Below are 14204 nucleotides of genomic sequence, written 5' to 3'. Positions count from 1 at the left end.
TAATTCTGCTTTAATGTGTTCTCTGTAGTCTGATATCCCGTAGTCTGGGATTGATAATCATGTTCATGATATGTGTGATTAAATGAGAAGCAGCAAAGCCTGGAAAATAAAGAAAACCCAAGGAAGAAAGATTTAATCTCTGTATGAGTGTGTGTGAGAGTGTGCGTGTGTGTGTGTGTGTGTGTGTGTCAGTGAAAGTCCACAGCAATGGGGAGAGAAGAACTTCTCAAACCAGGATGTGTCTCAAAGTGTTTTCAGCTCTTGAAAACACAAGGACCAGGGAGGAGAACATTAGTTCAAGAGATAAGAAGATTGGAAAGTGAGAAGGATCAAATCAAAATGACCTTCAGTTTATCTCTGGAGATCATGGAGAGAAGAGATGCTTGTCTGAAAAACAGAAACAGTATTACTAAGCATGGAGAGGAAAAAACCCAGCAGAAAATCATCTCTATGGTTTTTCATTTTCCAAGACAGAGCAAATATATGTTGTCTTCCCATTGCAAAAGAGCAATTGAAAGGTATTATCCTCATTTTAATAGCTTGTAGTAGTAATTCCTTGATTCTGAACATATAACATTTAGGAAAAAAACAACTATAGTGAGTACAAGAATGGGGAGAACACGCTTTTTCATTGTGATTAATATCCTGCTGTTTCTTACATATGGTCCATGTTGAGTGAATGGACAAAGGTACTCAACCTTGTGGACAGCGGTACTCAGCCTTGAAATCAGTATGCAAACGTAACCTTAATTAGGTGATTGGAAGGTCCAGTTTCCCTGATATCTTTTTTTTTTCCTGATTAAAGTTTCCTATAAAGTCAAGAGATAGTACCAGTAGTGTCATGTATTTATGCTCCATAAATAAAATTTACCTCTGGTTTTTGGCAAGAAAGAAAATTGAGGAACTCAAAGCTAGAGGTTGGGTGTCTCCACTGGCTTACTTTTTAATGGTTATAAGTCTTATTTCTGTGAAGCAAAGGAAGGTAATTCTTATTGGTACATGCTGCCCACAAAATATTTGAAGTGCCTGACTGCTGCGCCTGATTAGCTCTCTTCACAGAAGGAATTCCATAAGGAATGATGCTAAAAGCCGTGGGGTAGGTACTGGGGCAGGGGGGCAATACTTGACAGTGCCAACAGCCTACTTCAAAGAAAAATGTATCATCTGCATGTGTGCAGGGGACAGATGGGATTTAACTGTGTCTGATTTGTGTGCACGGCATGTTTATCATAAATCCTAATGCTTCCCTTCATCACTGAGCTCTGCTAACCCCAGAGACACCTATGTTTAAAGGTCTCATTGTAGCTCCTTTTCTCCTCTTCCTTTCCAAGTTCTGTATCCAAATGCATGGTGAGGACACCCATAACTTATTTCTTTTCTCTTCCCTCTCTCATTGTGTGTTAAAAAATGGGGGCTAAGGAAAGAACTTGAGAAGCAAGGGAAAAGGAATATGTTCCTTCAGTTAAATCCATGGTGAAAATTAAATCACACATATATGTGTGATTCATTCAGGAATATTTTTTCCCTGTCTGGATCCTCCTGTTTTCTCATTTACAGGCATAAAAATTATTCCTTACACTTCTCAGTACTCTTCAAACAATAAGACTACAAATATTGCTTTTCCTTGTTAGCTAGTGTATCTTCTATAAGAATTGTTGTTTGACTAATTTTGGTAAAATGAAAAAACAACTCCGAATGTCCTTTTTTTAGGAACAAGGAGAGTTTTTAAAACTTGGCACCATGCACTTATCTTGTGTTTTTGCACAACAGAGGAGAGAATGCACAGATTTTTACCCAGCACTATTTAAAAATCTATAAATAATAATACAGTAATAAGATAAATAATAAAATGAAATATTTGCAAAATAATAATGATAATGATAATGATAATGATAATGATAATGATAATGATAATAATTTTAAAATAAATAACAAATTAATAATAAAATACAATGTGAAAGTTAACTCTTTTACCCATTGGCTTCAGACTTTGAGCAACCTACTAGTCTGATTCTGTTTTCTGCAGAGCATCTTCTCTGAAGCACAGTGATGTAAAATAAATTACTTGCTTAAGGAATTTGCAGTCACCAGAGAAAAAGCACCACGTGAATGTGTCATATCGTGAGATGGGAGAATAATCATGAATAACTAAAATAGCTAAAATAAATCAATTGGGAAAAATAGTACCTTGGGCAGTGAGACCAGCAAAAAATAGCTCCAATGACTTGGTGTGTCTTTCATCTTGAGTGATGGAAATTTATAAAGACTCAATGAAACATCAAACACTCACTCTATGGCTTATTTTGTTTGGAGAACAATGACTTTTGCGTGCAATTAAAGGCAGAGGCCTGGAAATTTTTTTCCATGTGTTCTCATGTGCATGGAGTTTTGTGTCTTTAGTATACCTTCCTCTGTTTAATTATTTATTCTTTAAAATATTGTAAAAGTGCATTTTCATTTTTGCTTTTAAGTAGTCACTAAAAATTGCTAATATTACTTCCCTTCTAATCACATATATTACAAGGCAAAGCCTGAAAGAAGGTTGAAACATGATATAAAATGTGCTAATTTGATAATGAACAGCAATGCACAGTATGTCTTCTGTGCATTTTTCTTATATAATTCCTCTTGATCCCTTGGAATATCAAGTGCCAAATGAAGCAGCTGACTTAATTTTAATTCCTCTCCTTCCTTTTCTTGTGTCATTTTTCTTCTGGTCTTCTCAGAAATTTTAGCTGTGGCTGGTTTTGATTCTGTAACAGCGAATGTTTCCTAGTGTCAGGTGCGGATCAGAGCAGCAGTAGTGGCTGCATGCACTGTCCAGCCCATCACAAGTAATTTTGGGCCCTGGAGCTTTCAGTGGTGTTTGAGCAAATCACGTAGACTATGTACCCCAGGAGGCAACACTTCCACTTTATTCAACTTCACAAGTCTAAGATGAAGGTGGCTGTCAAATGGGGTACTGAAATTCAGTGTCTCCAGCAAATCATCCCTGCACATCTTAGAAGCAGAGAATACTCTGTCCTGCTTTTTCTGTCACTATCTGGCTTCCGGCAATCTGTCAGCACTATCCACATTTGGGCAAAATTTGGAGTCTGTAGAATAGCTAAAACTCTATAGTAACCAGCTGCAATGAAGTGTAAGTGGAGGCAATCACAGGAAACGTTTTTCTCCACTGCATCTAAGACTCTATGTTCCTTTCCAGGTTATTTGGATCCCTAGAAATGACTAGCATAGAAGAGTCTCCAAAAAAGCAGATGGCCTCAAGGCTCTATCTTGCGGAGAGATCTTGAAATAAAAGGTGTCAGAAATTTAGTGGATATAAGCCTTAGTATGGCAAATTCTTCACAGGGCATCTTCTGTCTTAGTAAGAGAGCTACTTGGTCATTTTCCAAATATCACCTGATACCTCCAGTCTCTGACCACTTGTCTCTGAGTACACAGTGGCAATTACTTCTACCATCACTTGGGAGTATGACTTTAAATTCAGTGGAAAATCATGTCTCTTAGACCAGACTCTTCATCACATCATCCTGCAAAGCCACATAGATAAAGTCTTACGGACTGGTGGTAGAAATGTAAATGCCACACTGTATTTCCCTGTGGTCCCATGTGCTCATAATACTGGGAGTTTGTCACTGAATGTGTGGGAACTTTTTTAGCGTGTGTAAAGGGCATCCTTATTTTCTCTGGAAAAATACTTGATTTCATATAAGACTACAAAAAATTTAGAATTACTTGGAAAGGGAATAAGTTCTTCATTTTTATAATTACAGAAGTATGACACTGAAATTCTTCATCCAAGAATATGTCTCCAAATCATCATCAGGGCATTGCAGATCTTGGAAAGATAAATCAGCTGCACAGAGCTCAGGAAGGTGAACTTATGGATGTTTTATTCAAGCCTGTCAATGAGCTCCTTTAAAAGTTCAGTAGCTCCCTCTGTGAAGGCAATCTTTCTAATACACACATTGTAACTGACAAATGGCAAATAAAAGAAGGGCCAAGATGGAAAAGAATTTGTGGTGAGGTCTGAGGAGTTGGCAGCAAAGAGTGGGAAGTACCATCTTTTGTTCCCAATTGTACTTCTTAGTTGTGTAGCAAAGCAATTGTAATGAAAAGTCTTGCAAAACAGGCTTGGCATCAAATTTAATGATTGAGTTTCAGTTCCAAGGAATGAAACTTCAGGACATCTCGAAACCAATGAACACACATAACAGTCAATGCAAAATAAAATATCACAGCAATGCTATTTTGTACAGTTGCTACCATTTGGTGATGTATGTGAGCTATATTTTTTTCCTAAATGTCAAACATACTACAATTTGTTAAAATCTTGGCCTCAGCAGAAGCAGAACAAAGCTCCATTTATCCTCAGGAATGCCTACAAATGTTTCCCAAGAAGCAGCAAAACTTGATGAGGAGTCAAGTGCAAACACTGAAAAAACAATCAGAATGTGCCCTAGTGCAAAGTGAATGACAATTTTTGTCTGTTATCAAAAAAAAAAAAGTATACACCTCTAGTAACTATGGCATCTGCTAAAGCAAATTGTGGCCAAACTTTGTTATAACCCATCCAAATACATACTTCATATTCTGGTTCATCTATCATCTTCTCCTATTATCCACTTCACATAAAAAGAAGAGTAATGATAGGCCTGAAGACACAAGAGCCAACGTGCATCAATGTAGTATATATATATGCTTTTGATGATAAGAAGGATGACAACAAAAAGGTTTCATCTGCATAAGCTATTCCCATTAAAACAGAGGTGCAAAGTATGCTAACTTGGGTCATAACCAAATATGAACCAAAATTATTCATGAAGGAAAGAAAGCAAAGCACTGAGTGATATTCTGCAAAATCCATCCCTCCATGGTTATTCAAAAGGTAGAAGCAAAGGAAAATCACGGTCTCACTGAGCCCACTTTTCACCTTACACTTTATTCTTTACCCTAGAAAGAAGAAATTCACAGAGTATAATTCTGACTATAATCTGACATCCTTCCCCATAGCTAATTTCTTTTTGCATCTTTTCCAAAGTTTCTTTTCCAAAGTTTCATTTTAAATGCCAAATATTTTGGCCTGTGTCTAGATTGCCCTGTATTCCAGTAACAACAGCCTTTCACTCTGCTTTCGAGCTCTTATGTCTCCCTGATTGCTTTATCTAAAATGTTTCTGCTGAAGCTTTCCTCTTATTAGAGGATCATGTAGGTTGGAATGGGCCTCAGAAGGTCTCCAGCCCATGCTCCTGCTCACAGCTGGGTCAACATTGAAGTGAAAACATATTATTTAGGGATTCTTCCAGTCAGGCCTTCAAAATCTCAAAGGATGGAGATTCCACAATTTATTTGGGCTTAAATATCTCATACTGGATTTTTTTTCCTTTAATCCAGATGGATCCTTCCCTGTCATGCATCACAACTTGGCTCTCTCTTCTTAAAAAACTTGCTCAGAAGTGCTGTAAGGCAGCTATGAAATCCTTGCTGAGTGTCCAGGCTGAACAAATCCAGTTCTCTCAGCCTTCCTTTCCTTGTACATCATGTGCTCCAACCTCCTCCAACCTCCTGATCACCTTGGTGGCCTGTGTTGGACTCCCTGAAGTTTGTCAACAGCCTTCTTTTGCTAGGGGCCCAGCTGGATGCAGCATTCCAGATGGAGCTGGCTGGAACGCTGAGAAACGGGAAAAAAGTACTTCTCCTGAAATATTCATTTTCTCCTTATTTCAAAAACTTTTTTATCCCTAGCTTCAAATCTGATTGAATTTTGTTAGTTTTTTGGGGTTTTGGTTGTTTGGTTGTTTTTGGTTTGGTTTTTTTTTTAGAAAATTGCTCCCCAAACAATGTAGTAGATATTTGCCCTACAATGCATGATTACTACTGTTTACTTTATTTGCTTTTTACATTAATTTTCTCTGATTTCTCTTGCCATTATTTTTCTTCCCTTTTGGATTTTGCATTTTCTTCCACTCCTTGTCAGAGTTTTTCTTCTGAGTTTGAGTTTTAGTATTAGTATTATGATGTTTCCAGGGCTTTTCTGTATCAACCTTTATACCTCTAATATAGCCAGCTTTGGAGTAGTTACAGGAACTGTTTAGCATGAACCATCCTCTGCCTTCCAACAATCTTCTTTATTTCTGAGTATTTACCCTCTAAGTTTAAATATCCTCAGCATTCTCCAACAAGCAACATCCAATTAATAACATTCTTAATATGTTGAGAATATAAACTTGTATTTTCCTCTTCAGATCCCTGGATCTCAAATAGTACCTTGTGGAAGGAATATCATGTGGAGCTGGCTATGGAAAATGTCAAGTTTCTTGATGAAAGCAGGAGGCTGTCCAGTTAAGAAGAGAGAATTCCAGCTTTCTGCTCAGCAGAAGGCTTGGGGACTGAAGTTCCTAAGCAGACATGGGGGTTTGAAGTACTACCATTTCTCTTCACCAAAACACTGTCAAAGCAGGCAGGAAAGTAATTAGGCCTAGCATGCTTTAATTACTTTTCCCATTTTTTAATTTTTTTAAACTTCAGGGGTGCTGGCAACCAATGCAATAAAAGGAAGTGTCTTTTTCAGCAACAGATCTTCTTCCATGTGTCCCCACATGGTAAACAGATGAGGAGGTAACCAAATAGTTGCTGGGATGCTGCTCATTATTTTGTTCTTAGCTAAATTGAACACATAATGTATTTCCAAAGTTAAGATTAATGTGATTGTGAATGGCCTCAGGGTCAGAAGAATATCCTGGTAAACAACAAGATCCTTGTATCTATTATCATCTTTATAGATACATTTTTAGAATTGCATCTTCCTAGTGAATGAGACATCTGCAGATAAGAAATGCATTTGGTGGTAAAACTGAGTTTTGACCTCTCTATTCCATGCTTGGTTTGATCTTTGCTCAACAGGAGTAAGTGGGAACACATTGGATAGCAAAATTGCAAAACACAGTGCTGAGTTTTGATATATGTCTTCCAAACTTTACTTTTGTACATCAGCTTTGAGAGAAGGAGGCTGAAGAACTTTGCAATGGCTTCTTTCTGGTCATGAAATCATGGTCAATGTCTATAATTATAACACTGAATCTAAGATTGTTAATTTCCTTTGGGTTTAATGAAGGACAGGGCCCAGAAGGACCCTGTTTACCCATTCATTATTCTATCACCATATGTTCTCAAATTCCCTCTCTCTTTCTTTCCCATTTGGAAAACAACTATAAAATCCTTGCCAGTTATTGAGATCTGCAGCTGAAAATCTCTGAATATTGGTTTGATTTTGCCTATCACATCCTGCTGCCAAGGGAATGATCTAAGAAGAGAGGCAGCACCTTTGCATATGCTCTCAACATGTTTTGCTTGAAAGGATTCCCAGTAACTGGTAGTTCATCCCTCTGCCATTTTGTCTCATCTTCCACCATCTTGTCTCACAAAAGGCAATATTAGATAGGAGAGCCCTGGAGAAAAGAAATGTAGACAGGGAAAGCAAAAAGGTTAATTAACAAGTTAGAAAAGTGAGTGGATGTTTTTGTTGCCTTTTCTCTTTCAAAGTAGGGCACCTGTTGAGCTGTGAAGCTTAACAAGGAGCAAGCAGGGGAAAAAAACAACAGCTCTGTTCCTTTGTACTGGTTCTTTCAGTATTCTGCTTGAAATTCGAGTGGCTGCTGGAAAGAAGCACTTCACTCTGTTCCTCCCTGTTACTTTGTGCCCCTGTTTGTCATCATGAGGGGAAGGGAGAATAAAGACTGAAAGAAAGGATGAAGAGCAATTGGAGATCACAGAGATGAAACCCTCACACTGCACCTGCAAGACCAGATTGTGAACACTGATTTCATCTTCCTCACCAGTTTGGGATAACAAAACACGTACTCGGAGAGGGAGTATGGTTATGTGCCTGCAAACCCTGGAAGTTTCTGGTATTTCCTAGCTTAAAAACTGGTTCTTCCCCTTCCTTCCTGCAGTTTCAGCACCTTTTCTTCTAGGTAACCAAAATAGCTGCCAACATGCCTGCATTTAACTTTTTCTGAAAAAACCTGTCTGTGAAGAATTTCCTGGTATATCCTTAAGAAAGGAGCTTGGCAGGGATTACAAAAAAAATGAGAGAAAGAAATTTTAAAAATTGGTGAAGACATTCTGGAAAAAAAGTTTTGTAAGCCTTATATTTATAGCAAGGGCAATAAACACCTTGAGACCCAGGCATACGTGGAAACAAGGGCTGTGCATTCCTTTCTCCCAGGCCTTTTTCCCTTCAACCTGTTCGGCTTCTCACATACACATTTTCAATTTGTCCTATGGCTGCAGGAAGATAACAAACAGCTGAATTTTCAGAATCTGAACACAGTGTTTGTTCCTTGCAGAAGCCATAGAAATTATTTTTCGCCTCCATTATACCTTATTAGGGAAAGAGACTCTGTCATTACCAATATTAATGCCACACAAAAGCCTCTGGGAGCCTGTGAAGTAAAGAAATACAAGATCCCCCCCAAAAGCAGGTCAATGCCAGCACAAATTATGTTTTTTGTAGAGGCTTCAGGAAGAAAGAAAGATCCTCCTAACATACAAACTATATTCGTTTCATTCCTCTTTTGTAATTGCAGTCTGTTTTTATAGTCTGTCCCAAGCCTTTCAAAGAGACAGGTTAGATAATGGTTCAGACTGTTACAAAATTGTCTGTTTTCTTTGTGAACTGTTTCTCCCACCTGTTTTTCCAAAGTTTTAGCTCTGCTGAGTTATTGACAAAATATCAAACTCAACCCAAATTCTTCTGTAAACTTGGGGAGTGTGTGCAGGAAATTATTTGGCACACTTCCATTTTCAAGCTGTCCCACTCATGAAGCAGCTGATCATCCTTTATTCTCTAATGAATAGATGCCTATTGGGAAGATTGTGTTATGTGCTGCATTTAAAACCATAGAATTATTTGGGCTGGAAAAGACCTCTAAGATCATCCAGTCCAACAATTAACCTAACACTAAATGTGTTATCCCACCACTAAACCAAAGCACCACATCTACATGTCTTTTAAACATCTCCAAAGCTGGTGAATCAACTACTTCCCTGGGCAGCCTGTGGCAGTATATTAGTATTTAGCTCTGCTCCATTAAAAATGATCAAATAAACCCTAACAAAACAGTTTAGCTCCACTCTTTGTAAATACTATGTGTCAGATTCCTGTTGGAATGCACTCTGTTGTAGAGAGGGGCTGTATGGTGAAGGCTCTTGGACTGAGTGTTTTAAAGACAGAATTATTAGAATCAAGGGCCCTCTTGTCTCTCACCACCAGTTTTACACAAAAAAAAAAAAAAAAAAAAAAAAGAAATTTCACTGGTTTTGGTGAAACTGTTCATGATTTATTGTCACTTAATTGAGAAAAGGATAAGGCCAGTAATTTCTAGTTCTGCACAAGGGTAGAGGCTTCAACAAAGTGTCCTGAATAGAAAAATAAGGTATAGATAGGTACTACTGGACGGATAATATATAGGTAGATACCATTATGCTTCCTTATAACTAATAAAAGACTGATACTTCTGGTAAAATATGCAACTAGCCATTTCCCTCTGAGAAAAGCTTAGTTAAAAGAAATGATCCCTCTTAGCTCTTTGGTCAGATCATCTGGTAGCCCCTGAATTTCTTGTGATAAAGACATGATTCAGAGAGACACACCTGTCTGTGCTTTTCAACAGTAATTTCAGCAGAATTACTAAGTAGCTCAACTGCTTTGCTGGCTGGAGCAAGATAAATCAAAGCATCCGGTGAAGGATTCTGCTAAATCTAAATGTTCAGGATTGTATAAGATTTTCAGGAGATAAAAAAAAATATATGTATATATATATATATATATATATATATATATATATATATAAGTTTGAAACTGAATGGATCCTTGCACTTAGTGGAGTTAATTTCTAGTTTTCTTTGGTGTTAACATGAGGAAATCTTGCTGACTGTGCCCCATGTAGCCCAGTCTTAAACCACAGAAAAAAGTGGCAATAAAAGATGTTTAGTGGGATGGTGTGAGTGAAGCAACTATAATAGTCTCAAGCTTGCTGGTATCGGTGTATGGCCTAGATAGTAAGTTATACTGAATCCAAAAATATAAGAGCACTCCTCAAGGCTCAAAAAAGGCTTAAAACTCCCATGTGAATAAAACATTATTTCTACTTTAAATGTGATGCATATAAACTAATTGATTTTTCTAGCAGAGAGGAACACAACCCAGGTGACCACCTCCATATTACTGTACTTTAACTACAAGGAGACTACTTACATTGCAATTAGATTAGATGATATACAAAACAGACCCTTCAGCTGTGTTAGCTTCTTTATGGTGCATGCCAAGCTGTTGGGGTTGCTTATTTCATGCTCACCAAAAGAACCAAAAAAAAAGACAAAGAAAAAAGCACTGGCAGAGCTTAAATATTCAAAATAAATCATGAGTTTCTGTCATATGGAAACAAAAAACTAATGATACAGTGAAAGGCTACATTTCCATAACTCTTACTTGCATCTACATATTTCCCATTTGAAAGTCAATGGGAGCTGTGTGGCTAAGTGCTGTGTGAGAAACACAAAGGCAGCCTGCCTCCTCCTTGGCAGCCACAGCTCTGTCCTCCCGCTGAGGAATCACCTATGTGATTTGCATCTGATTTCCTTGCTAACCTGCAAGAGAACTCGAGCCAAACAGGAGGAGATGCACCAACAGGACCTGAATATTTAGCAGCATGAGAAGGAGGAGTAATTGATTCCCATTTTGGGCACACTGGTGTAGCTCCTTTTTGCACAGTCAGGAGGGAAATGCAGTTGAGTTAAGCTAATATATTCATCAGCTGTTGGCTTCTCCAGAGAAGTCTTTTAACCCTGTAAATATCCTAGAATCATATAATCACAAAATGTTTAGGTTGGAAAAAACATTTAGGTTGGAAAAAACCTCTAAGACCATCAAGTCCAACTATTAACCTGACACTGCTAAGTCCACCCCAAAATCATGTCCTTAAATGCCATATTCACCCATCTTTTAAAAATCTCCAGAGATAGTGGCTCTACCACTTTACTGGGCAGCCTGTTCCAGCGCTTGACAACTCTTTGAAAAAGAAATTTTTTCTAATAATTATGATCTAATTCTGAAGAGCTTCAGGTCAACCCTTAAGATATGGAAATCTATTTTTCCATCTATACCAGACTGACTAAAAGTATACCTTGATAGTGGAATGATATTCTCTAATAGTAAATGATTAAATAATAACATGGCTGCTTGGATGCTTTTCTAGTGTGTATAGCTAGCTTGGTGCCACCAGAGTTTCTTCATCTTTGTAAGGCATGAACTAGAAGATAACCAAATATTCAATGTATATAAAAACTAATGCCAGAATTTGGTTCCACTCTCTGCAATATAATTTCAAGTAAAATCAAGCTGGTTCTTTGAAGGTGCATGCTCAACTTGTTTATTTTTTTATTCCTTAAAGGAAAATCAGTTTCTAACTGTGCATACTTTAGTACCATTTGATTAAGAAAAAATGCAAAAGCATTTAAAGCTTATTTCAGTTTTTCAAAAGCTCTGTACAGCAAGGGAGAAATACATTAAATCCCTGCTGTTGCAGGGAAGTCTAACCAGTCACAGGCTTTCCCAATCACTTGAGTTCTCTGCCAAGGACCAGACTCCAGTTTTATAGTCTATCTGGTTGCACCAGGAAAAAACAGAAAAATAAGAATTACCAAGATTCATGCAATGCACAGATAAAAAGCAAAAGAATCTGGGTTTAGGCTTCTTTTTTCAAAAATTAGGTTCATGTAATCTCATTGTTCTTACATGAGTAATGTAAGACATGGACATGGCATACTGGGGGACTTGGCAGTGTGAGGTTAATTGTTGGACTTCATGATCATATAAATCTTTTCCAACCTAAATGACTCCATGATTCTCGTTCTCTTTTTGTCAGTGCCCCTGCTACCCCTTCTCAGTCAAATAACAGTCCCAAAGGTTGTTGGGTCCCCAGTGAAGGTGACCCTCTGAACAATGTAAGCTGGGGGGGCTCAGGAAGGGCTCCTCACTTGCAAAAGAGAAGTGTGGAATCTCAGGAGAGGGCTGAAAGTGTGACTCTAGCTGGAGTCTGCTCATTTCTAGACACATCAGTAACTAATTACAAGACCCAGCCCCATGGAAAAATATGTGTCTACAAATTTTGATTAAAATCGGCTTTCCTGGTCTTAATGTAGCAGTGGACCTCATGGCAAGATACACAGAAGCCATCGGGTTTGTTAAGGCTGTGGTTTTAATTTCTGTGGAACACAAACATCTGATTGCTTCCTAGGGTGTTCTGAGTGATGAGAAATTAATTTTTGGTAAATGTTTTGCAATCCCAGGAGTTATACAGGGAAAGGGAAACCTTATAATTCATAATGTAGGACCCCTGACACAGAAAACTCTTCTGCCATTCTTAATCCATTTGCTAATTCAGCACCATTACAATTTCAAAATCAACATGCATTTATAAAATAACTTAAGTGACAATCAGGACTGCTATGGACCTCCAGGTTAGCAATTAAGGAACTATTAGCAGTGTGAATTTAGTCCTTTAAGTTGTTTGTGGTTGGTGTTGGTTTGGTTGGGGGTTTTCAGTGTTTTAATTCAGCCTATGTAAAACCAACAAGTGTTTAGCCATGAAAAAGTGAATTTGAGGTTCCTGCTTGAAAAATGCAGTATAGTGGCTTTGGGTCTTACTGACTGATTAGGCTCAGCTGCTGGAGGAGACTGGATTATCATGTCACAGGGCTGCCTCTTCTAAGGCTCCTTGTAGGGCCACAAAAGATTAAAAGAAAGCTGAGGAGAGGGCAATTTCACTGCATTTAAACCAGTCTGCTTTATTCATTATTCAAGTGGCTGTGTTGTCCGTGAAATTTTCAAGTAGTGATTTCCTGGAGGAAAAAAAATGTTCCTTCTAGCTTTTCCATCTTACAGAAGCATTTTAATCTGCTATCCTTATTTCCCTTGATTTTAAAGCATAAATACATGCTTCCTTGCTTCTTTGGGAGTGAAGTGCACCTTACCTTTAGTACATTTACAAGTGATCAGATTTACCCTTAATGTTTCTACTGTTAAAAGGGTCCCTGTCCATGGCAGGGAGGTTGGAAAGAGATGATCTTTAAGAACCTGAACCATTCTGTGATCCTGATTTTATGAATTTTATTTTATCATTGAAGCTTGCTGCTGGTGAACAAGGGATGTTAAACAATCAAGAAAGCTTGCCTTGAGGAGCAGGGGACCTCTCTTCTGGGCCAAGGAGAGATCATCAGAGCAGCAAGTACAATATAAATTGCAGCCTTGGGTTGGCATAGGTTGGTGGCCTTTATGGAAAGAAATTCTTTATTAATTTAAGTGCTCTTGTCAATGAAGGTCCTGTGCTACACTCAGACCCTGCCATGGGGCAGGGGATTATCCAGCACCAGTGAGAAAGATGTTTGGGTTGGTTCCCTTTGCATACATGGGGTTCAAGATCTGTCATTGCATGAACACCGCTCATGTAAGGGTTTGGCAGCAAAGGGAGGGCTTTGTCTTTTGGCGGTGTGTTCAGAGCACCAGAGAATTCATCTTTCTGATCACTGCACCATCAAAATCTCCTCCTGAGGCTCTAGGGAGAAGGTGCACAGTGAACTACAGGCATGTCTCCCTCTCACACTCTCTTTGAGCTCTGACAGCTCATTTCACTTCTCCCTGAACTGGCAGCAGGCAGTGAGAAGAGGCTGACTTCCCCCATCACCTTTTTCTTTGATGAATTCCTTTCAGCCTTGAAAGACATCACCTTTGGGTGAAATGACCAGTAAAAGCATGGAATTATATTTCCATGCTCAGTCTTCATTAGAGTCCAGCAGCTCATCTGTGCATTTAATGAAATTGAATCTGAGCTTAAAATTTATAAGCAAAAAGAAATTGTTGGAGGAAAAGCTACAGGAACACCATTTATTCAAAAATCCATTACATTCTATAGACTTTGCATAAAGAAAAGGCAAAGGTGGTTTGCTGCTGTGTGAATTTGAGTTCCATGGAGGTGGAGATGCTTGTAGAAGACTTCAGAGGGGAGGCTCCCCATGAGCCCTGATGCCTCTACATCCTCTGTATAGCGGGAAAACTGGGAGAGCAGAAATTGCAAGCACAGCTGGGCACTGCAAACTCAGAGCATTTCCAAAATAGGTGATCTCTCATCCTGCTCAATGCC

Source organism: Ammospiza caudacuta, chromosome 2 (assembly GCF_027887145.1).
Source record: "Ammospiza caudacuta isolate bAmmCau1 chromosome 2, bAmmCau1.pri, whole genome shotgun sequence".
NCBI classification, from domain to species: Eukaryota; Metazoa; Chordata; class Aves; order Passeriformes; family Passerellidae; genus Ammospiza; species Ammospiza caudacuta.
Note: the sequence above shows the minus strand (reverse complement) of the source record.